The following is a 23,050-nucleotide window of genomic DNA, read 5'->3' as shown; positions in this document are numbered from 1 at the left end:
TGGTGGCGTTAAGATCCCGACGACAATGAATGGTCAGAAGAAGAACGAAAAAAAAAACTCACCCATCAGCCAAATTCCACGAATAAAACAAACGGTGGTATGAGTGTACGCAAGAACATTTTCGGTAAAGATCAGCGCTGACTAGATAGAGAACGGCGTCCTTTACAACGGGCCGTGTGGTATACCGACGCCAGTAGAACACGCGCCCCGACGGGAAAAAGACGCGTCGGAAGCGTCGCGGTGCTCATTTCACGTAATAAAACTTTCGACGATCCCTGCGAGCTTCACAGAGAGGAGAGAGAGAGGCAAAAGTTTGGCGACCCAATTCGGTTCTTGTGCGATCCGCTATCCTTTTTTTTTTCGTCGGACGTATTGTGTTGTTTGTGTATTGGTGGTTCTTTCGCAGGATGTTTATTATTCATTTAGGGCCGGTGTTAAAAAATTCGTTCGGGCAAGGGTAAGTTGTAAAAGTTCATATTTTGTATTTTACGATGTAATTAAGGCTAATTTTCATTACCATCACTATATCTTCATCGAGTCATAAATATATATGGCGACAATATATAAAAAAATCAATTGTGGTTACCCCACTTTAAAAAAAAAATTGTTTTTATTGACTTAATGAATAACCAACGATAATTTATAAAGCCCAGAGGCGTCATCTATGTTTATATCTTCTTATTACCGAAGTACTTCAGTGCAGTTCTTACTAATAACAAAATAGTGTTTTTATCAGCTACCAGTTATTGATTAAATCGTTGTAAAAGTTGACTAATAAATATATCGGAATGAAAGACGAAGTTTAGTTGTGAGTAGCCAACTACATAAATCTATTTATCCACTGTATAAATCGATAGTGGCTACGAAGCAGATATGTAATATTAATGTTAATCAAAATAATTTTCGTATGTACATATGTGATTGGGTTTTTATTATCTTGCCAGGCTTTATCTTATCTATTTTTTGTCTAATCATATTGTACATATGTTTAGTTATGTATAGTATACTGAGAAAATTACATGTGATATTTGTTTATTGTATAAAACTGTACTTTGATTTAGTTTAAACTTACAGTTGATTCAAATTATAGAATATAGAATAATTACTGGTACAAGAGCAAACTAAATTATTTATATCTATTTAACCTTAGTCGAATATATTTGTGGAATTATGTATCAGATCAATAATGGAAAAGAGAGAAAAACAATGATGAAGTAATCTTGATGTGGATCAAACAATATCTATAACTATATCTATGTGTATACCTCATCATGGTTTTTCTCTCATGTAATAATCCTATTACAATTTTTTTGATAAATAATATCACTATCAAAATCATTAAAATATTATCTATATTGTCTTTTAATATTACTTATAAAATAGTTGAAGCAAATATTTAAATTTTTATTGCATATATATAATATATATTTTTAATATTTGTTATTTAACTTAATTAACTGCTTATAAGTACTTAAGAAGTAAGTTTATAATTTTATTTAACGTCAAAATTATGAGATACAAGACGACATATAATTAACGAATAAGTTTTTTTCCAAAAAGAGAAAAAATAGTTATTCGTTTTGGAAAAGGGAAGCAAAAGGAAACTTGAGTCATTACTGACATGGATATCTAGTCTTATGTAAATGGTTCAAGAACACCTCGAATGGAAATGTCAGTCAGCTTCGATATTTTAAAGAATTTTATCGATATTTTGCAATTACTGGTCGGTTAGGACGAACGCCTTCATCTACAATAAAATTGTGGAACGAAATTTTGAGTGAGCTTACCATATAGCATCCATTAAATACTCATTATCATATACTACCCAATTTTCAATAAACAAACGCTAATTTTTCCATTTCCAGAGGTAAAAGGCCAGATATGACAAAAATTAACTGACGGTGTAATCTCCATTTTCAAAGCACGATAAATTTTGACTATGAAAACGAATTTTCTCATTAAATGTTTATATATAAAGTGTCTTATTGACAGTTGTCCTTTAAAGATACTTACCTTTAAAATCATATAACTCATATAAATCATATATATATATATATATATATATATATATATATATATATATATATATATATATATATATATATATATATATATATATATTAATAAATAGTGAAAATACTTTTTCTCAAGTTATAGTTTTTCATTTGACTCCTTCTTTATTTAGAGAGAAAACTGGTCTAGTTGCAATAGGACTTTTTTTGCTTTTCTCTTTTTTTTGGTTTAATAGTGTATTATTACTGGTCGTTTTCATCTTAAAATATGTCTCTGCAGTGATATAAAACTAGGTACTTATCTAGGAAGAGATATTGGCACTTACTTAATCTCCAATAAAATTAAAAAAAATAGTAAGGAGCACTTTTTAGTATTTTTACTATTAAGTGCTCTTCACCATACAACTATAGAATATCATATGACTTGGTTCTCTTGAGTCTGAGCCCTAGTTAAGTGCTGTTCAAAAGCTGCAGCACTTCGATGTTTAGATGGGAGTGAAGCCTTTCCTTATGTCTTGTTGCGAATTTTGTAATTTCCTGTATGGTATTTGGAATCCGCTGTTCTCAGTATAAGCAACTGTTTCTGTAGTATCTGTGTACATTCTTGATGAAGAATAAAATCAGTGCACACACTCTTATGTTTGCTGTATGAATCGGATAGTAAAAATCGATCAGCTTGATGGCTAATTCAGTTATTACGATTCAAAGTATTCTCACTAGTCTAACTTCTTTTCTAGAAAAACCAATATTCAGTTATTGTTCATTCATATATCCAATAATATTACTTTAAGTTTCTTTAACGACAATGTAAAAAATGTATTCAGTACGGTGTGGGAGTTACTTGGATGCTCAGTTCTGCTAGGGAAACTTCAGCAATATTCCAACAAATTGAATCATTTAAAAGCTAATAGTAGAACATTATTTAATTGATAAAGATAGCTGATTTTGCTAACGCTAACGGTACTGTTACCTGGAAGAAGTAGCAATTAAATTGTAAACGTCAGTAAACAAAATTGATAAATTAAGAATAAGTTTGAAAGAAATGAACTTTTCCACGTCAATTTTACATATAAGAGAAATCAACACATCCCTAGAATAAACAATATGCAAAATCTAACACAGTAAAATATTTAGGTGTGATAATACCAGGAAGGCTCATGTAAAGAAGAAGAAAGAAGAACTGTGTATTAAATTTAGAGTAATTTATTGACTATTTGGAAGAAACTATGTACTATCAACATACAATACTGCAATATAAGTACTGTTGCATAAAGAAATTCTTAAGTTCATATCTGGATCTAATTTAGTGTTTTCAGTTCAAAATATTGAGGAGGGTGGTTAGTTCGGTAATAATAATCTCCAGAGAGATTTGGAAACGTCCACCATTAACCAGATTATTAAAGATCTCGCCGAGTCTCGTGAACAAATACTTCCTCACCAGGTCAATGTAGATGCAGTCTAATCAGGCTAAAATTAATTTTTTTGAGCTGAAGTAGCGAGATCTTAGAACAAAACTGAGCACATTGCTAGTGAATACGTTAATACTATTGTAAGTAAGTTGACGGAACCTATGAGATTATAATGCGAGTTTGTTAAGTTTTGTTTTGAAATTTTTAGAAATATTACTGAGATATTGTTTAATAATATGAGTAATAAGTAAAAAACCTTAAAGATGCTTGGGGTAGAATCATTTAAATAGTTGAAGTGGGTGGGGTTATAGAAAACTAGTTGGTAACATATCAAGACCCAAGTTTGGCAGAAACGTTATTGCAGCTTAATAATTGATCATTTTTTTCAACACGTGTCCTTTGGGACCCTTCCTTTAATGAAATATTTATGACTGACCTAATTCGACATTTTTAGACAAAGTCAATTCCAGTTTCCAGAGACCACGAATTTCTGGGGTGCTTTGTGGACTAATTTCCTTAACTACAGTTGATGTTTTCATTGTCGATTTACCCCCACTGAGTGTTAAAGTAGGATAAATGGTGACTAATTTGTTGATGGAGATCTAATAGTCGTATAGCGAGATATAATTTCTGTGTTCTCAAAATAAATGTAGAAGTAAACTAAATTTAAGAAAAGTATATTTTAATATAGTTTACATTTTATGAAATAAACGAGTATAAAATCAGAGGTTTGTGATCTGTATATAGATATTCAAAATAAACCTCGGAAAGTATGTTTTAATTGATATAATAAATTGCATTTTGGAATGGAGTTTATTGTTTTTAAGGGGTTATTTTACCAAGGAGATCTGAAGAATTATTTATTTCGAATGTTGTTTTCTCATAAACTGCTCAGACATTCATATTATATTTAGGTATAAAGAAATATATAATACTTAAATAAAAAAAATCAATTTCTGTTATTTGTTTCATTCTTTACAATGTTTAGACAATACAAATTTTAAATTTTCAACAAACAAACATCTTAAAAACCATATTGAAATATGAATATTACCATGGGCAGATCATTTATGAAATAGTCCATCAAGGGTTTTTTTCAGCGATCAATCATTTAGATTTTTTTGTTGTAAACATTTTCCACTTGTCTAACATCTATTATGATATTATGTTACTTTTTATAGTCTTATTAATAACAATGTCAATCTCTAAGTCAGTCTTTAAGAATAAATATAAACAATGGGCTATCCTGGATCTGATTTTACCATTATTCCATTCTGATAAAATGCTACTTTAATTAGTATATGTAGAACAAAAATTTTTGTGATATATCAAAAATATTAATAAATATTTCGATTGGGTAAAATTGAATTACATCCCTTTATTGACAAATACCTTTTAGTATTTCAGTACCGGTTGATAAATCAATAACTGCTACAATGTTTTCAATTTTAAAGTATCATTCTGTCATTATTCCACACTAATGTAAAATCAATATAAAACAACACGTGTATTAGCTTAAATTATTGTTATTTTAAGGAAGAATAAAATATTTGGTGGTAGAATTTAAACAAGAATTAAAGAATAATGGAACTGTTGCAAAAATGTTGTAATAAGTTTCATAAAATGAATTATATAACTATGCTGAGATTGTACCAATAATTATATATGATATTGGGTCTCAATATTCCCAACAAATGGAATCTATTTCAAGATTAACGCTTATAAGTTTTTCTATATTATTGTGCTATAATGAAAGTATCTTATAATCATTAACATAGTGATTATCAAAAACATTTATTGAATTAGCTCTGTTTGCATGCATTCTGATAATTTTTCATTAAAAATAAACATTTATTGAGCACATTATATATTAATCAATATATACCAATCCATTTTCGTTCTTATTAAGCAATTTGAAACCATATCCCAGCCAATGTCAATAGCTCTCCTTGAGATGGCTGTAGTAGCTGTACTCTGCCCAAAAGTTCTTTGAAAGTTTAAGCTGGGGGTCGAATAAGTTTTAGAACTTATTGTCTACTTTGGCACTTTATTGGTCGGCAGTACTTTGTTTGTCATTGACAAGAAAATAGTCATATTTAAATCTTTAAAACCAAAATCGAGGATTAACATATGACTGATCTCAGCATCTTCAAATGTTTCAAAAGTGTCTTATTGGCATTGAAACAACAGAAGTAATGACTGTAGGAAATCCAGCTTTGAGCATTCCACGATTAATATCTGAATATACTAATAACCCATACATTTCATAGTTAAATTACTACTGATCAAAAAGTACCTAATATCTTAAACTGGCAAAAAAATGAAAGAAGACTGAAGAATATGTGCAAAAAAAAGACGTGATAATTATTTTAGGACACAGAGTACAAACATATTAAATACAATTTCTATTCACTAAAAATAATAGGTCTACTTTGCTTAAAACTAATCAAATATAATTATAAATAAAGCTGTAAACGCTGTAAAAGCTATAGTCGTTTCCTTTGATGTTATGCAATAAACTAAAATATCACACTTAATTTTTAGGGAAGCGCAACATATTTTGTTTATATAATAATTACCATTATATAAATGATATCGCTAAAGCTTTTATTACAATCGTTTTAGTTCTGTTGACCTTGACAGAACATTATATTGGATTTTATCATTAATGTTTACTTAATCAGACATATATTTTATTTATTCTGTCCTGTAATTTCGTACTATTACATTCTTTTGTACCTGTTTTCATATCGCATGTCATCCCTGAGTCTATATATGTATATATTAGTTTGAAAGGATCATTTCCTTTAGTTATTCCTTAAGCTATATTTATAAAAAAACTTGCTCACTTTTGTTTTCACTTTTTGCATTTATAATTTTATGACTAATTATAATTTACAAGCACTTTAACTTAACATGGACTTTATTATACCAATTAAAAAACACTTTTTCTCGTCTTTTTAATTGCATATTAATGTAATTTTTTGTTTTTCAAAGTAATAGGGTAATGAAAAATTTGTAATTATAATTTAATTTATATGCTAATTGAGAATGGAAGAGGGACACTCGGGTAACTGTTAACGAATTGTAAGCAATTATATTTTCTTGTAGTGATTTTATTTAACTTGGTTAATTGGGTATGCTATTTAATTTTAAGAAGATTTCTTGTAAATTGAAGACAATATTGTTAAAAAGTATGTGCGTTTTTATTGTTCATTTTGGCAGAATTTTAGTTTTATATCGGAAGACGCCGTTTTTTAAAGGGTATGAAAAAAGAAAGGGGATTGTGTCGGAAAAAAGTGCTACGAGATTACGTTGCACAATATGTGATCAATTATTGATGATACATTAATAATAGAATGCTGTAATTTCTCTCAAGTATAGGATTATGTTTAGAATTATTAATTTTTCTTGAAACTTTTTTAATGAATAGCATCATTTTAACTATAATATAGCAATTCCAATAATTTGTTTTGTCTTTAAATATGTTTTTGGACGTAATCGAATGTAATAACATAAATATGTTATAACATGAAGCAAAAGTAATATGAAAATGTACAGATCGACCCTAATATTTGATTACGAGACGTTTTCAAGAGTAGATACAAGCAGCAGAAATGATATATCTGAGACGAGTCAGGGGAGTAACAGATAAACTGGTTGAGAAGTAAAGGAAGGCGACAAGACAAGTTGGTGGAGACATTTGTAGCACATGGAGAATATAATATTGTTACAGAGAATATACGAAATAGTGACGAAGAGGAGAAAAATCAGATGGTGACCTGTATGGACCTAATTGTCGTTATTTAATGTAATATTAGCAGGAATCAGTTTACTGTTTGGCTCCAGAATCAAGTACGCCAGACATCAAGACTGAAAGCTATATGTGTTGTATTTTGCGAAAGTCATATCATCATAGATTTATGCCTTTTTGGATATATCCAAGTTTCGTTCTTGAAAACATGTATTTTTGATGAAAATTTCCAAAACTAACGTTTACGTAACTCCAAAAGTTATTGAATGAAGACCCAACAAAAACATACAAACAATCTACCAGTTAGTGGCCTAAGAAACGATTAGCGATCGATTACGAGCAATGGGGAAAATCCAAAAGACGAGAATATGAGTGCCACATTAATTAAAGGACAGGCAAATGGAAAATCGAAAAATCGTCTCTGAAATACACCTACAAAGAGATGATCGGAAGTAATTTCTTTATCGAATAGTAACGGGTAATGAAAAGTGGATTTATTTTGAATATTCTAAGCAAAAAAAATCATGGTTATCATCTAACGAAGCCGGTCGGTCGACTCTGTGATTGGTGGGACCATAGCGGCGTGGTGTATTACGAACTGGACAAACAATTTTATTGGGATGGCATCCATAAATTGCCTGAAAGGTGGGCAAGATGTATAGAATAAAACGACCAATGCTTGGAACAAATAAATATTTTCAATTTATTGAAAATTATGTAATTCGTTTCCGATAAAACTGGTAATGACCTTTCGGTACACCTGGTAATAACACATGGTCTATACTTATTATAATATTACTAGGAAATTATAATTTGGACTTATTTATGTTTAAGTACTTAAGTATAAGTAATTAATTTCGCGTTAATTAAATGCGTTAATTTCTAGAGGTTATAAAAGATAACTTATCACATGGTGGTAAAATTGTACTATTTATTGTAGTATTTACCTTTATATTGGTTTTCTTAATCCTTCCGTATATCCACTGTTATCCACTGTTACGTACAGAATATATGATATATATATCTGATATAGGCAAATAACCATATCTCTTTTAGTCTTTCAGTGAATCAGCGAATATATAAAATTGTTACTATATTGTTCTTACACCTATCCCAACACTGTGTTTGGGATAGTCGAGATAATCAAATGCGATCGTTGCTATTATGGTAACAATGCGAGTATTTAGAGTTGTTATGAAAAAAGTGCTTCTAATTTATTTCTGTTCGATATTTAACGTCCGTACGCAAGACCATTTATCGGTGTAGCAGAAGATGTTTTTAAACTACGTAATAATAATGAGATCGCGATGTAGATTCGCTAGCGAGGGAAATGAGCTGTCGAAAATGGGATCTTGAGCGACCCTACGGTTTTAGGGGGTTCAAAAATATATTCGGGACTTGATAAGGAACGATTCTCATTTAAAATTATTAGTAATGTTGATCGTATAATTTACCATCTTTCGATTTCTATATCCAGATACTTAAATGCATTTATTTGTCCCATTTTTACATCCTTAATTTGGATGGCTCTCCTCCTGGCTCTTCCATTACCATAACTATCGCTTTGTTAGAGTTTTTATTAAGTTTCGTTTTTTCGTTTCGGTTTATTTAGGATCTGACAACAAAATATGAATGTAAATAAGACAATAACATATAATAATAATCACATATAATTTATTTTAATGTTGTGGTACATCTAATTCATATATTTCTGAAGGACTTAAACTAAAGTTAGTTATACAGCCACAATGAATTTTTTATATAGTTTTTACGCAGTGCTATATTTCCTGGAGGTATAATATTTATCTTTTTATGTTTAGTTTTTGTTTTCCTCATTCCAATGTTTCTTTGTTAAGTCATGTAGATCTCTGAATTTCGCGTCAATTTCTTCTGTTATTGACTGTATACATTTTTCTTCATAAAATTGCATTTAATCACTACATTAGTCTTTCTAATGCATTTAACATATCTGCATTACTTAGCATACCTACTTACCATATTTAGTATTAATTATTCCCTCATAAATTCTAATTCGATTCCAATATATATTTTAAACAATTACACAAACGTCTATGGACATGCAATTTTCACCTTCTTTCATTTCACATATACTTATCTTTAGTTGTTGTCTCTTTGTCTACTAGAATAACTGTTTAAGTCAAACTGTTAACTTCCAAACACATCTATTGCACCTTTTTTAACGATCTTACGGAGTTTATTCAAAGTGAAGGTATTATTGTAGATAATGCCTCTTTCTATGGTTTATATTTTTGAAAGCTTATGTATTTATTATTATTACTATTAATATGTATCTGAAATACGCATGTCTCGTCTAGTTACTTAAATTGAAATAATGAATTTTTCGTAATTTTATTGTATGCTTTTAAAAATTGTATTCTTTTAAAAATAACATCTTAAAGTTCCATTAGACCTCTTTGTAGATTTTATTTACAGCGCTTAAATCCTTTGTTCTCTTACAATGTATGGAGGGATGTCTTACATGCCCCAAAAGGGCCCCTATATTTTCTATAGATAAATTCTCGGCTAACAATTTTCTCTGAAATAATTTTACTAGTCATATGATAACTCTGTCGACCAGTACCAAGATAAATCGAATTTTATAGACGGATTCCATTACATGTTCAGACGCATCGGACTTCACTCTATCTTATTTTAACAGGATTAATGCTAATTAAATGAAAACGAAACATTCGCCACGAGTTTAAAACTAATTTTAGATTTTTACAAAATGAATTTCGTAATACATTCGATGACATTGATGACGTGCATTGGCTGTTATATTGGACGAACTATATTTAAGATTTTGTAGTAGTTCTGGCGGTCATCATCTTGCCAAGCTCCACCAACAGTTCTATCTTTTCCATACTTTTATACCTACTCTGTGTAGTCCTATTTTACATATATTTATCATTAAAACCATTAATGTTATAAAAATCTGACTTGGGTTTTTATTTTTTTCATTATTCTTACAACTTTATTAGGCTTTATAGTTCTAATATTCTCTGTTCTTTTTGTTCTGCTAATATCTTTTTCAGTTCGGAAAATAGCTAGGTATGTCTGTTTCTTAATGGATTTGTTTCGCTTCTATCCCAAATGTATAGATTGTATTTTAGAATCTGCATTCAACAATTGATCAAGTGCACAGAGTAATAGTGATTATTGTAAAAGCATTTGAATAATGTAAATAATGATTTTGAATTGGAAGTTTCAAATTATTTTGGGTATGCCATTATTGGGTATGTCGTTGTGTTGAATTATTTGGTGTTTTCAAAATGGTGTTCTTTAGTTGCAATATATCACTATAGATTTATAAACCATATATATTATTTTATATAAACTGACACATCGAAAATTTAACCTTTACTTATATAAAATATCACAAGGTGAAACAAATGTTGGAGCACTACACTACAAGTAGGGATTGTTTGTTTACTTTTCGCAAGATTTCCGATGAACTTCAAGTTTATGTTTCAGTTGAGTGAAGTGTACGCCCCAGAGAGCACCGTTTCTTTGATGTATCGACTTAGAAAAATGCATTATGTATCCTCGCCTCTGCGCTCTCTTTTTATTATGTTTGTTTATGGTTTTATTAGATTAAAAGGTTTATGTTGGAGTAAAACAAACAATAGTATTTTTGCTTAGTAGATTGGATCTGTGTAATGAAGAACGACCTGGCTTAAGAAAATAGATATTTTTATTAAAAAATGTTTAAAAGATAGGGCATATCAGTTAATAAAAATTACTAGCTCTGTTTTCTTTTAATTTTCGTTGGGATATAGGGTATTGACACTCTGTTTTTGTAGCAGTTTGGGATTTTAATAAGTAGCATAATTTATGTTAGATCACATCAGATATTTCTTTAATTATATACACGTCGAAGTTATAACAACGAGATTTACATTTTCCTGAAGGGTAAATATCTTTTTTTCGTCTCCAAGGACGCTGAATTACGTGTCAAAAAATATGTATTTGTGGGAAAATCTTTTATTTATTTACAAGAACCCTTCTTGAAAGTTATAAAATATGTAGAAAACACAATAACAAAGAAGGGTGTCTCATAATTTCGAAAATTGTGAAAAGTTTGTTTGTTTTTCAATATTGTTGTTACCCCTCAATTAGATGAAAATTATTACCTAAGCATGTATTTCTTAATACGCGTAATATAATAGTCAGGTTGAGCTAAATATTGTATATAATAAAATATATTACGATAAAAGAAAAGATTATGCTTTGGAACTTTAGGTTCTTTGAAAATATCATGATAATATGCATTCCTCGACACATTCTGATGTTAAAGAAAGAATTCGGCAATCGACTAATGATATTCAATAGACAGGTCGATGTAACAGTAATGAATATCAGTATGTGAAAACTTATCGATAGAAAGGAAACATAGTAGACATAGTTTTTAACATTTACGATTAATATTTCTATTTTTTATTATTGGTCCCTCTTTATTGTCTAAGTAAATATATTCAGAAATATGCATAGAAATAAGTAATGTATTTCATTTTACTTTCACAAGAGAACATATTCATTCACTCATAATAATTCTAATGTCAGTTTATTTCTCCTTAGCTTCTTTTGTGTACATTTTTCTTGATAAAATTAGATTTAATTACTGCATTTTTCCTAATGCATTAGCCATATCTGCGAAACCTAACTGTTTCATTCTCTCTTCGTATATTTTAACTAAATGTTCATACATATTCTGAACAATTGCACATAAATATGTGCACATAAATTCATAAATCTTCATTAAATATTATGTTATTAGTTAAGTTTTAATATTCTTCAAATTCTGTGAACCAGGTTATAGTAGTTGTTTTAAAATTACAATTTTTCATACACCAAAAAATGATCTACCAGTTTTTCTGTTTGATAAAAAACTACGATGTTAAGCTCTTGGATATATTTTAAATGACAATGTGGATGAATGTGTAGATGAACCTTTATAGCTGCGCTATATTTCCTTTTAATGAAAACATTTACCCATTCGTAGTTTTTTTTGAGATATGAGTATAGAATACAGTCAAAATAAGTGAAATATTGATGTTGCAATAATTCATACCTTAATTCAATCTTATTTAGCTAGCCCAAACTTTATAAAAATAAGCCTCTTTGATCCCAATTTCAACAATTCTCTCGGTTCATATCGACGACCCTAGCAGCACCATCCCTAATCGAACCCAGAACTTATTAATTTACTAATACTGTAAATACTTATTGCTCTAATCATTGGGAATAAATATAGTTGCGAAATCATAACTTAAATCCAATATATGTACCAACTGCGAAATGATTAAGTGATCGATCGAAGTTGGAATCCTTTAGCATAAATTATCCCTTTTATTTCACCAGTGGCATGGTTCAATTTACATTCGATTCTACTAATTTGGCAAGTTCGGTGTATTGTAATTGTTCGACCGCGCAGAAAATCGAACAACGGACTGTCAACAACCCAGACGACTGTCTAGAAAATCAATCAAAGGAAGCCCCTTTGTAGTTAATGCAATAATTGAAATAAAAAAGGAACCACGTTGATATAATGCTGTCATTTGTAAATGCTAGCGGATAAATGGACTATTAACATGCAATAATATACTAGACGTTTCATTTACTGTAGTGTTTGAATCAATTTAAGGTTTGCAATACTTGTTCCTTTAATATTTTGAATTATTTAAACAATCTCAATTTTTTTTATCTTACAATCTGGCTGTAGTTATTATTAGTCGCTGTCTATTATATTTTTCTATTATTGTAATAGTCACGGGTTGAAATGCTACCTGGAAATCGATGTACATTTGTGTTAATGATTTTTTAAAGATATGAGTATAAAATTTAACAAGAATACCAGACCAGACCAGGATAAGACCAGTGTCTAAGGAATGTGGTTCGGAGTCTGTTAAGCAATTAGTCCAGCTCAGATAATGTCTAGTTGGTAAAAAATGAAGAAGGGAAGTAAAATATAAAAAAAAATCAAATAGATGTTTATAAAGTAGTGCATTTAGGTTAACAGTGCTTCATAAACAGCTCATTAAACGAGCTAAGTAAAAAGCTAGTTAGAATATAACATGGAAAGAACATTGGGATAATTATTTACTATGATTGAATAGAGTTTGAATTGAAAATATATTATTACAAAAAAGAGGTCGAAAACGGCACACAACAAATATTTTGTAAAAATGTACAGCAAAGGGTTTTCTTTCCAAGGATGCATATCTCTATAAGAATAAGCAATGTTGTCAATTGATAGCAAACTTATTTTTGGATCAACCCTCGCATGTTCCTTCAATTTTGTCCAGTCAGTTTGAAGGTAATCTAAAAACAATCTCTTTTACACCTTATTGGTTTATGCCAACAGACTCACATCTTTATCAATGATTTTAAAAAAATTATATTTAATCTACAGTAACTTAATACTAGGTACTTATCTAGGAATACCTATTGGCCGTTGCTTAATACCTAACAAATAAAAGTTAATGGAACTTTTCAGTGTTTTTAACATTTATATTGCCTTGCGGTACACCTATTTTTCTTTATTTCACTGTTAAGTAAGCTTCTATATCTTTGAAGTTTATAAACCTCATAAAAGGCTTGAACTGCGTCCAAGAATGTAGCTAGCAAGCCATTTCTTTTTGTAATGATGAAATGATGCATAGAATCTTTATAGTTTCGTTTTAATGAGTTGGCACCACTTATTAAACATACAACGTTCTGGAACCAAAAATTATTGCTAACCTTATAGTTTTTTTATATTGTTCATTCGTTCATCGCTCGCTATGACATTTTAAACCAGAATTCGGAATAAATTTTGTTTTATTAAAACTTTCTGATTTCGTAATATGATTGAAGCTGTCGAGGATAAAAGTGGGGACTGATAAAAACGACCGCTCGAAAGTTCGGAAGATTTGCCGTGGATTAAGAACAACGCCACTACTGACTATTCAAACTTTATCAGGAAGCGTCCCATCTAATTCATTAATCCTATTCGGTTCCCAGAATATAAGTGCCAATTTATTTTTGTAACTTTTCCTGCATATAATTATAATTTAAATTGGGATGATTTTATTATTAAAATAATTTGCTCCGACAAAATAAAACTTTCTTTTGAAATATATTTTGTTATACTCCATAGTGCAATCTTTATGTTTATATGTTGAAGTTGCAAATACGAGGATTTTTATGTTATAATTACTTGTTATATTTGGTGCTTGTATATATACTGATGATTTTTTCCTTTAAAACAGGTATTTATTGACAAAATATTTTAATAAAAATATTGTTCATTACTTTCTACACTTTCTATAACACATCTTCAACAGCATAGTGTATATCCAGAAATATTCTGCTTTGATGTCGATGTGGATGGCTTTCCTGTCTTAATTTATGATTTTTGGCGTTTGGAAATTTCATATTAAAACCATTTTTCATCTTCAGTTGCAATATGCCACAGAAATGTTTTCTATTTTGTCTGACAAGCAATTAAATATCGACTATGAAATGTTTCAAAAAGGTATTTTCAATTAATTCGTCTGATGGCTAGTTTCCCTTGTTCTTTTTTCGTCCCAGAAGTCTTGAAATTCACTAGTATTAATTTATTTTGATCTTTCCGGGCGTTTTTGCCATTAGTTTTAAAATTACTATTTTTAAAACACTGAAAAAATTGCTATATTGAAACAATTAATATATGCATTATGTTATATATAAGTTTTTAATAGTGTTTGATGGGCTTAAGTAGTAGATTTCTTCAAAATCAATCAAGAGAAGTAATGAATAAGGAAGTTGGAATTTAACCGTTTTTTTATTTAACTAAACTCAATAATAACCGGTAGTAATAGTCGGACAAGTGAGGTTGTTTAACATTTATTTACATTAATTTTTCGCATATTTACCAATAAGATATCAGTGATCAAAACAATAGAAGCATTTTATATTTTGAGGTATTTATCTATTATGTTATACTTAGAATAACTGGATTTTACTTTATCATTATATGAACTTGGTATATATGATTTTAAGTTAATTAAAGTATTTTCGATAGTTTCTAAGATCTTTTTTTTTATCTGACTTAGCTCCCTTGTCTTTTGGTTCTATTTGCATCTTACAAGAACTTCTCGTGGCAATAAAGCATTTATTAGAAAACCATTTTCATTAAACACCTTATATTTTAACGCGAAATCTTGGATCACTTCGTGTATCCATTTGATTTCGTGGTCATCGTCAAATCGTTCATTGGTTACGTAATGATAAGCACTGATAATTAATTTTAGAGCTTTGTTTTTGAATACCTTGGATTACTAGTTGGTGTGATGTCTTAGTGCAACCCAATATTTGCACCCCAGGGGTCCAAAATGGCTTTATGATTGATTTATAAACTTATCTCTTAGATTTTAGGTCAAGTTGAGGGTATTTTCTAACTAAACAGTACAGTTGTTTGACTTTGAGTCTAATCTGCTCTTTTTTTTTGTGGATCTTGTTTGATACATATTACTATATGATGATGAAGATGTCAAAACAATACAAAAATCTCAGAGATACCATGGTAAAAGTGATTCGAATAAATAAATGAAATTCTGTGAACCAGGTTATAGTAGTTGTTTTAAAATTACAATTTTTCATACACCAAAAAATGATCTACCAGTTTTTCTGTTTGATAAAAAACTACGATGTTAAGCTCTTGGATATATTTTAAATGACAATGTGGATGAATGTGTGGATGAACCTTTATAGCTGCGCTATATTTTCTTTTAATGAAAACATTTACCCATTCGTAGTTTTTTTTTGAGATATGAGTATAGAATACAGTCAAAATAAATTAAATATTGATGTTGCAATAATTCATACCTTAATTTAATCTTATTTAGCTAGCCCAAACTTTATAAAAATAAGCCTCTTTGATCCCAATTTCAACATTTCTCTCGGTTCATATCGACGACCCTAGCAGCACCATTCCTTATCGAACCCAGAACTTATTAATTTACTAATACTGTAAATACTTATTGCTCTAATCATTGGGAATAAATATAGTTGCGAAATCATACCTTAAATCCAATATATGTACCAACTGCGAAATGATTAAGTGATCGATCGAAGTTGGAATCCTTTAGCATAAATTATCCCTTTTATTTCACCGGTGGCATGGTTCAATTTACATTCAATTCTACTAATTTGGCAAGTTCGTTGTATTGTAATTGTTCGACCGCGCAGAAAATCGAACAACGGACTGTCAACAACCCAGACGACTGTCTAGAAAATCAATCAAAGGAAGCCCCTTTGTAGTTAATGCAATAATTGAAATAAAAAAGGAACTACGTTGATATAATGCTGTCATTTGTAAATGCTAGCGGAGAAATGGACTATTAACATGCAATAATATACTAGACGTTCGATTTACTGTAGTGTTTGAATCAATTTAAGGTTTGCAATACTTGTTCCTTTAATATTTTGAATTATCTAAACAATCTCAATTAATTTTATATTACAATCTGGCTGTAGTCGCTATCTATTATATTCTTCTATTATTGTAATAGTCACGGGTTGAAATGCTACCTGGAAATCGATGTACATTTGTGTTAATGATTTTTTAAAGATATGAGTATAAAATTTAACAAGATTACCAGACCAGACCAGGATAAGACCAGTGTCTAAGGAATGTGGTTCGGAGTCTGTTAAGCAATTAGTCCAGCTCAGATAATGTCTAGTTGGTAAAAAATTAAGAAGGGAAGTAAAATAAAAAAAAAATCAAATAGATGTTTATAAAGTAGTGTATTTAGGTGAACAGTGCTTCATAAACAGCTCATTAAACGAGCTAAGTAAAAAGCTAGTTAAAATATAACATGGAAAGAACATTGGGATAATTATTTACTATGATTGAATAGAGTTTGAATTGAAAATATATTACTACAAAAAGAGGTCGAAAACGGCACACAACAAATATTTTGTAGAAATGTACAGCAAAGGGTTTTCTTTCCAAGGATGCATATCTCTATGAGAATAAGCAATGTTGTCAATTGATAGCAAACTTATTTTGGTATCAATCCTCGCATGCTCCTTCAATTTTGTCCGGTCAGTTTGAAGGTAATCTAAAAACAATCTCTTTTACACCTTATTGGTTTATGCCAACAGACTCACATCTTTATCAATGATTTTAAAACAATTATATTTAATCTACAGTAACTTAAAACTAGGTACTTATCTAGGAATACCTATTGGCCGTTACTTAATACCTAACAAATAAAAGTTAATGGCACTTTTCAGTGTTTTTAACATTTATATTGCCTTGCGGTACACCTATTTTTCTTTATTTCATTGTTAAATAAGCTTCTTTATCTTTGAAGTTTATAAACCTCATAAAAGGCTTGAACTGCATACAAGAATGTAGCTAGAAAGCCATTTCCTTTTGTAATGATGAAATGATGCATAGAATCTTTATAGTTTCGTTTTAATGAGTTGGCACCACTTATTAAACCTACAACGTTCTGGAACCAAAAATTATTGCTAACCTTATAGTTTTTTTATATTTTTCATTCGTTCATCGCTCGCCATGACATTTTAAACCAGAATTCGAAATAAATTTTGTTTTATTAAAACTTTCTGATTTCGTAATATGATTGAAGCTGTCGAGGATAAAAGTGGGGACTGATAAAAACGACCGCTCGAAAGTTCGGAAGATTTGCCGTGGATTAAGAACAACGCCACTACTGACTATTCAAACTTTATCAGGAAGCGTCCCATCTAATTCATTAATCCTATTCGGTTCCCAGAATATAAGTGCCAATTTATTTTTGTAACTTTTCCAGCATATAATTATAATTTAAATTGGGATGATTTTATTATTAAAATAATTTGCTCTGACAAAATCAAACTTTCTTTTGAAATATATTTTGTTATACTCCATAGTGCAATCTTTATGTTTATATGTTGAAGTTGTAAATACAAGGATTTTTATGTTATAATTACTTGTTATATTTGGTGCTTGTATATATACTGATGATTTTTTCCTTTAAAACAGGTATTTATTGACAAAATATTTTAATAAAATATTGCCCATTACTTTCTACACTTTCTATAACACATCTTCAACAGTTCGAAGCCACTACATTTTGCTAATCTCACTATATGTGTAGCACCCTATGTATATCCATAAATATTCTGCTTTAATGTCGATGTGGATGGATTTTCTGGCTTAACTTATGATTTTTGGCGTTTGGAAATTTCATATTAGAACCATTTTTCATCTTCAGTCGCAATATGCCACAGAAATGTTTTCTATTTTGTCTGACAAGCAATTAAATATCGACTATGAAATGTTTCAAAAAGGCATTTTCAATTAATTCGTCTGATGGCTAGTTTCCCTTCTTCTTTTCTCGTCCCAGAAGTTTTGAAATTCACTAGTACTAATTTATTTTGATCTTTCAGGGCATTTTTGCCATTGGTTTTAAAATTACTATTTTTAAAACACTGAAAAAATTGCTATATGTTGCATTATGTTATATATAAGTTTTTAAAAGTGTTTGATGAGTTTAGGTAGTAGATTTCTTCAAAATCAATCAAGAGTGTAATCAATCAAGTAACGAATATGGAAATTGGAATTTAACCGTTCTGGTACTTAATTAAATTCAAAAATAACCGGTAGTAATAGTCGAAAAAGTCAGGTTGTTTAATAGTTATTTACATTAATTTTTTGCATATTCACCAATAATATATCAGTGATTAAAACAATAAAATCATTTTATATTTTGAGGTATTTATCTATTATGTTATACTTAGAATAACTGGATTACTTTATCATTATATGAACTTGATATATATGATTTAAGTTAATTAAAGTACTTTCGATTGTTTCTAAGACCATTTTTTTTGTCTGACTTAGCTCCCTTGTCTTTTGGTTATATTTGCATCTTACAAGAACTTCTCGTGGCAATAAAGCATTTATTAGAAAATCATTTTCATTAAACACAGCTTACATTTTAACGCGAAATCTTGGATCATTTCGTGTATCCATTTGATTTCGAGGTCATCGTGCAAACTCTTCATTGGGTACGTAACGATAGCACTGATAATTAATTTTAGAACTTTGTTTTTGAATACCTTGGATTACTAGTTGATGTGATGTCTTAGTGCAACCCCATATTTGCACCCCAGGGGTCCAAAATGGCTTTATGATTGATTTATAAACTTATCTCTTAGATTTTAGGTCAAGTTGAGGGTATTTTCTAAGTAAACAGTACAGTTGTTTGACTTTGAGTCTAATCTGCTCTGTTTTTTTGTGGATCTTGTTTGATACATATTACTATATGATGATGAAGATGTCAAAACAATACAAAAATCACAGAGATACCATGGTAAAAGTGATTCGAATAAATAAATGAAGGTGACTATTAAAAGTCCTGGCACTGTGAAAAAAACACCTAATATATTATAATTGCGATAATTCGATTATACTGATATTTTACAACAAATTCATTAAAGCCTGAAACTAATATGTTAGTCTTTCGTATAATACTTGGTCTAAAATCAGTGTCCCGAAAGATAATTCAGGACAGCTTTAAGAGGGGCTTTATTCATTATGGCATCAAAGCTTATAACAAGCTCCCCATCCCTTTTATACACTCGCGAACATTCCTTTCCTGTCAGATATACAGCTTAGAATTAATCCGATATTATTTGTCTTAATCTCCTCTCCGTGCATACTGTTTAGATGCAGTTAAATTAAGAATCAATTTACAACAAAGTAATTCGATAAAATAGAAAGCTCTTAAGTTTCTTGCGTCTCGACTAACTGATTTGACGTGAACTTTTTATTATGATTTTTTTGGTCTATATTAATTTTAAGAATTTTCATTGCCATATAATAGAAATTATCTTCGTTATCATAAAAAGTTTTGTGGAGGAAAAATAAGTCTGAGGCCGAAATGTTTTTGGTGGATTAACGCTGATGAAAAAACTGAGCCCAAAGCGTAAACAAGGTTGCCTGTTTTTATTAAGTTTTCTTTCGGTGTGAGAATTGATCACGAATTTAATGATAGCTTCTTTGAAAGGAGGGAGAATTCTAAAAATACTCATCGAGTGTATGTGTGTTTATAATTTTGTTTAATAAAATATTTTTAGCTGTGTATATTATATTATAGTAGCTGACTAGGCGAATCTTGTCCACATCATATATGAAAAATAAATATGTATAGATTTAGAAGTAGAATACAATATGTCAGGCTTTGCTAGGAATTTAGTTTTTTCGAAACTATGCATGGGTGACACTAGGGTTTTAATGAAGTACCTTGTGTAAATACGGTTTTCCGTTTATTACCAGGTCTAAGAACAAATATAGCGGACAATTTGCTGACACGTTTTGGCGAAGGCAAATACAGATGGTATCATTCTCGGAATGAGAACTTCTACACCTTTGAATTTTCCTTAGAATATCTTCGCATGAGTGATATTGCATAATTTTGGTTGATTTGGATCTTGAGGCATGAAGACAACCGAACCGACCTTCATTTGTAAAATGTGCGGTGGTAAATTTTAATTATTTAGGTGAATTTTTCCACATTTTATTAGTTTTTTTGTAATTCGCGATGGAGAGATGATTCCAACAAATTTGAGAACATTAAGAGAATATTTTTTTAACCATAGGAGGTGCCAAAAGTCAAATATTGCTAATTCTGGTGAACAAGCGGAATACTGCAATAATACGTAGGCTAATTAACTGGTTCTAGGGGCTAGATGCGTTGTCTTGATACGATATTCTTCTTAATTCAATTGAATTTAATTTTTTTATCCCAATTTTAGGTAACAAATCGACCCAGAAAGTTATAAAAGTGTCCCGAGCTTCATTTTAAACAATTTGTGTTAAAATACAAACAGAACTTGTTCAGTATGCTAAATAATTAAGCAGGAAATAGCTTCGAAACCGGACTTACATTAGTCTTTAATCGAGTGTCCGATCCAAGACCTTATAACTGAGATCTTGCTGTATAAATTTTCACATATCCTCCAATAACCTGGCTAAAATGTGTACATTGTCTGATATATTTCGGTAAATATTGGGTATTTATTGAGAGAAATTGTTACAATATATGTTACTCACATCGAAAGTTAAAATAGTATCCATTACTTCCAAGCATTTCTCACCGTTGTGGCCATACTGTGCTGAAAGAACAATGTTGACTGTGCAGCGAAATAATTACAATTCTTCGCAATTCTTGAAACGTGTAACAGCTTGCTTCACTAATACTTTAACTTAGTTTTAACAGCTCGCATTCTACGCCTTATTTATTCCATCACCATGCAAGACGTTGTGGCCACGAGCATTCAGCAGACGGATACTCTGCAGGAAAAGAGACATTTGGTACTAATGCTTTTTGGTAAAATTTCATCTGCTTGATAGAATATATCTAATAAGCTTTCATCTTACCGACTACCAGTTCGCCTTTGAAGAAACTTGGCTTAATATGAGTGAGTGATGATGAAATTGCATCGCATCTTCTAAATGGATTGGAATTCTTGAGCGGAAATAATTTTTCTTCCACCGATTATAAGCTAATTCTAATAAAAGTATTCTAGAAAATAACTTGAAATTAGTAGAATCCTCTAAAAGACTGTTATTTATAATACATCGGATTGTTTATTATATTAAATTTCATATTCGAGGACTTCTTAGATGGCGTTAATAAAGACGGATGATAAAAATAAAGCTGTTTTAATGAGTAAACAAATGTTATATGGTTTTTGATCGATATGGTTTTTGAGGGCGCTAATAGACACGATGATAAACATAGATAGATTCGTATTAGTTTTCTTATATTATGTATATTTTCTTTTCATTAGCTCTTAGTCCTTTCCCAGTATTAAATTCATCCTATCCTAAAATAAAATAAAATAAAAATTGGCCTAGTCTAGCTGATAATAAGGTTTCAGTCAACAATAACGTTTAGTTCAGTTTTCTTATGTCATATAAAAATTCAATGATTTAGTCTATATAATATGAAAATTTCAGTGAATCTATCGGACCTATGTGCAATGAAATCTAGTGAATGTCACAAGATATTATGAAAGGTTAGTTTGTTTAAAGATTTTCAGAAAATCACAGAAAAACTAAAATTTTAATGAACATTCCAACATTCAATCAATTCAGTTTCAGGCACAGTAACTTTTTTTAACTTATAGGCTCATGAGCTGAATAAGGATGACATAGTTATGCTTCTAAATACTGTATTAGTTGTGACAATAAATTTACGAGCCTAATGTTACTACAGTTAAACTATAGTTTTTCTAAAATCGTTTAACCACATATACGTATTCTGTTCATGTCGTGTCGTTAGAGTGATAATGCCCATGGCTTTTTTATGAATTCTTCATAACTATTAAAATACGTATGATAAAGAATGAATAAGATCTTCTCAAGAATGAGAGTAGATGGTTTACCCCATACCTTAAAACTCTTGCTAGCTTATTTGTAATATATCAAATGTTATACTGAAAATTGAATTTATCGGAAAACACAGAAAAACTATTTATTAGTGTGAATTATCAACCCACACTACATTGCTGTATCAAGACATTTTCTGGAATTTGTACGCCGGTCTGTTGAGTTTTCAATGCCGATAGTGATAACAATGCCTAAACGTGTCATTATTGAATAATGATGAAATACAATAGCGATATCTGACAGCAATGATAAACTATGCTTGGATGAAGGGATAGCACGCGATGTACCAGTTTATGTCCTAACACTAACAATAAAGACGTGCAATGTGATCAAGGGATAACGCGCGAGATCTACTGTCACTAAGGTTTGAAGGCCTCGCTAGGATTAAGCTGTATTTTTCAAATAAATAAACAAATTAACAAAT

At 30.0% G+C, this 23,050-nt stretch overlaps 1 protein-coding gene across 4 annotated transcripts in view; it reads left to right on the top strand.

The window, feature by feature from the left end:
• The first annotated feature begins 317 nt into the window (after window positions 1–317).
• Syt7 (Synaptotagmin 7) overlaps window positions 318–23,050 on the top strand; it is an 870,553-nt gene continuing 847,820 nt past the window's right edge. For 2 of the 4 annotated variants that reach the window (XM_076398165.1, XM_076398164.1), the window contains exon 1: window positions 318–457. The gene's annotated coding sequence lies outside the window, so the exon portion shown is untranslated. The remainder of the gene's footprint in view (window positions 458–23,050) is intronic. The other 2 variants (XM_076398167.1, XM_076398166.1) reach the window with 1 other exon arrangement.

The sequence above is a fragment of the Rhynchophorus ferrugineus genome, unplaced genomic scaffold (assembly GCF_030347505.1).
Source record: "Rhynchophorus ferrugineus isolate W39M unplaced genomic scaffold, kcgeb_rfMv2 rfM3, whole genome shotgun sequence".
NCBI lineage: Eukaryota > Metazoa > Arthropoda > Insecta > Coleoptera > Curculionidae > Rhynchophorus > Rhynchophorus ferrugineus.
This window is presented reverse-complemented; position numbering and strand designations above follow the sequence as displayed.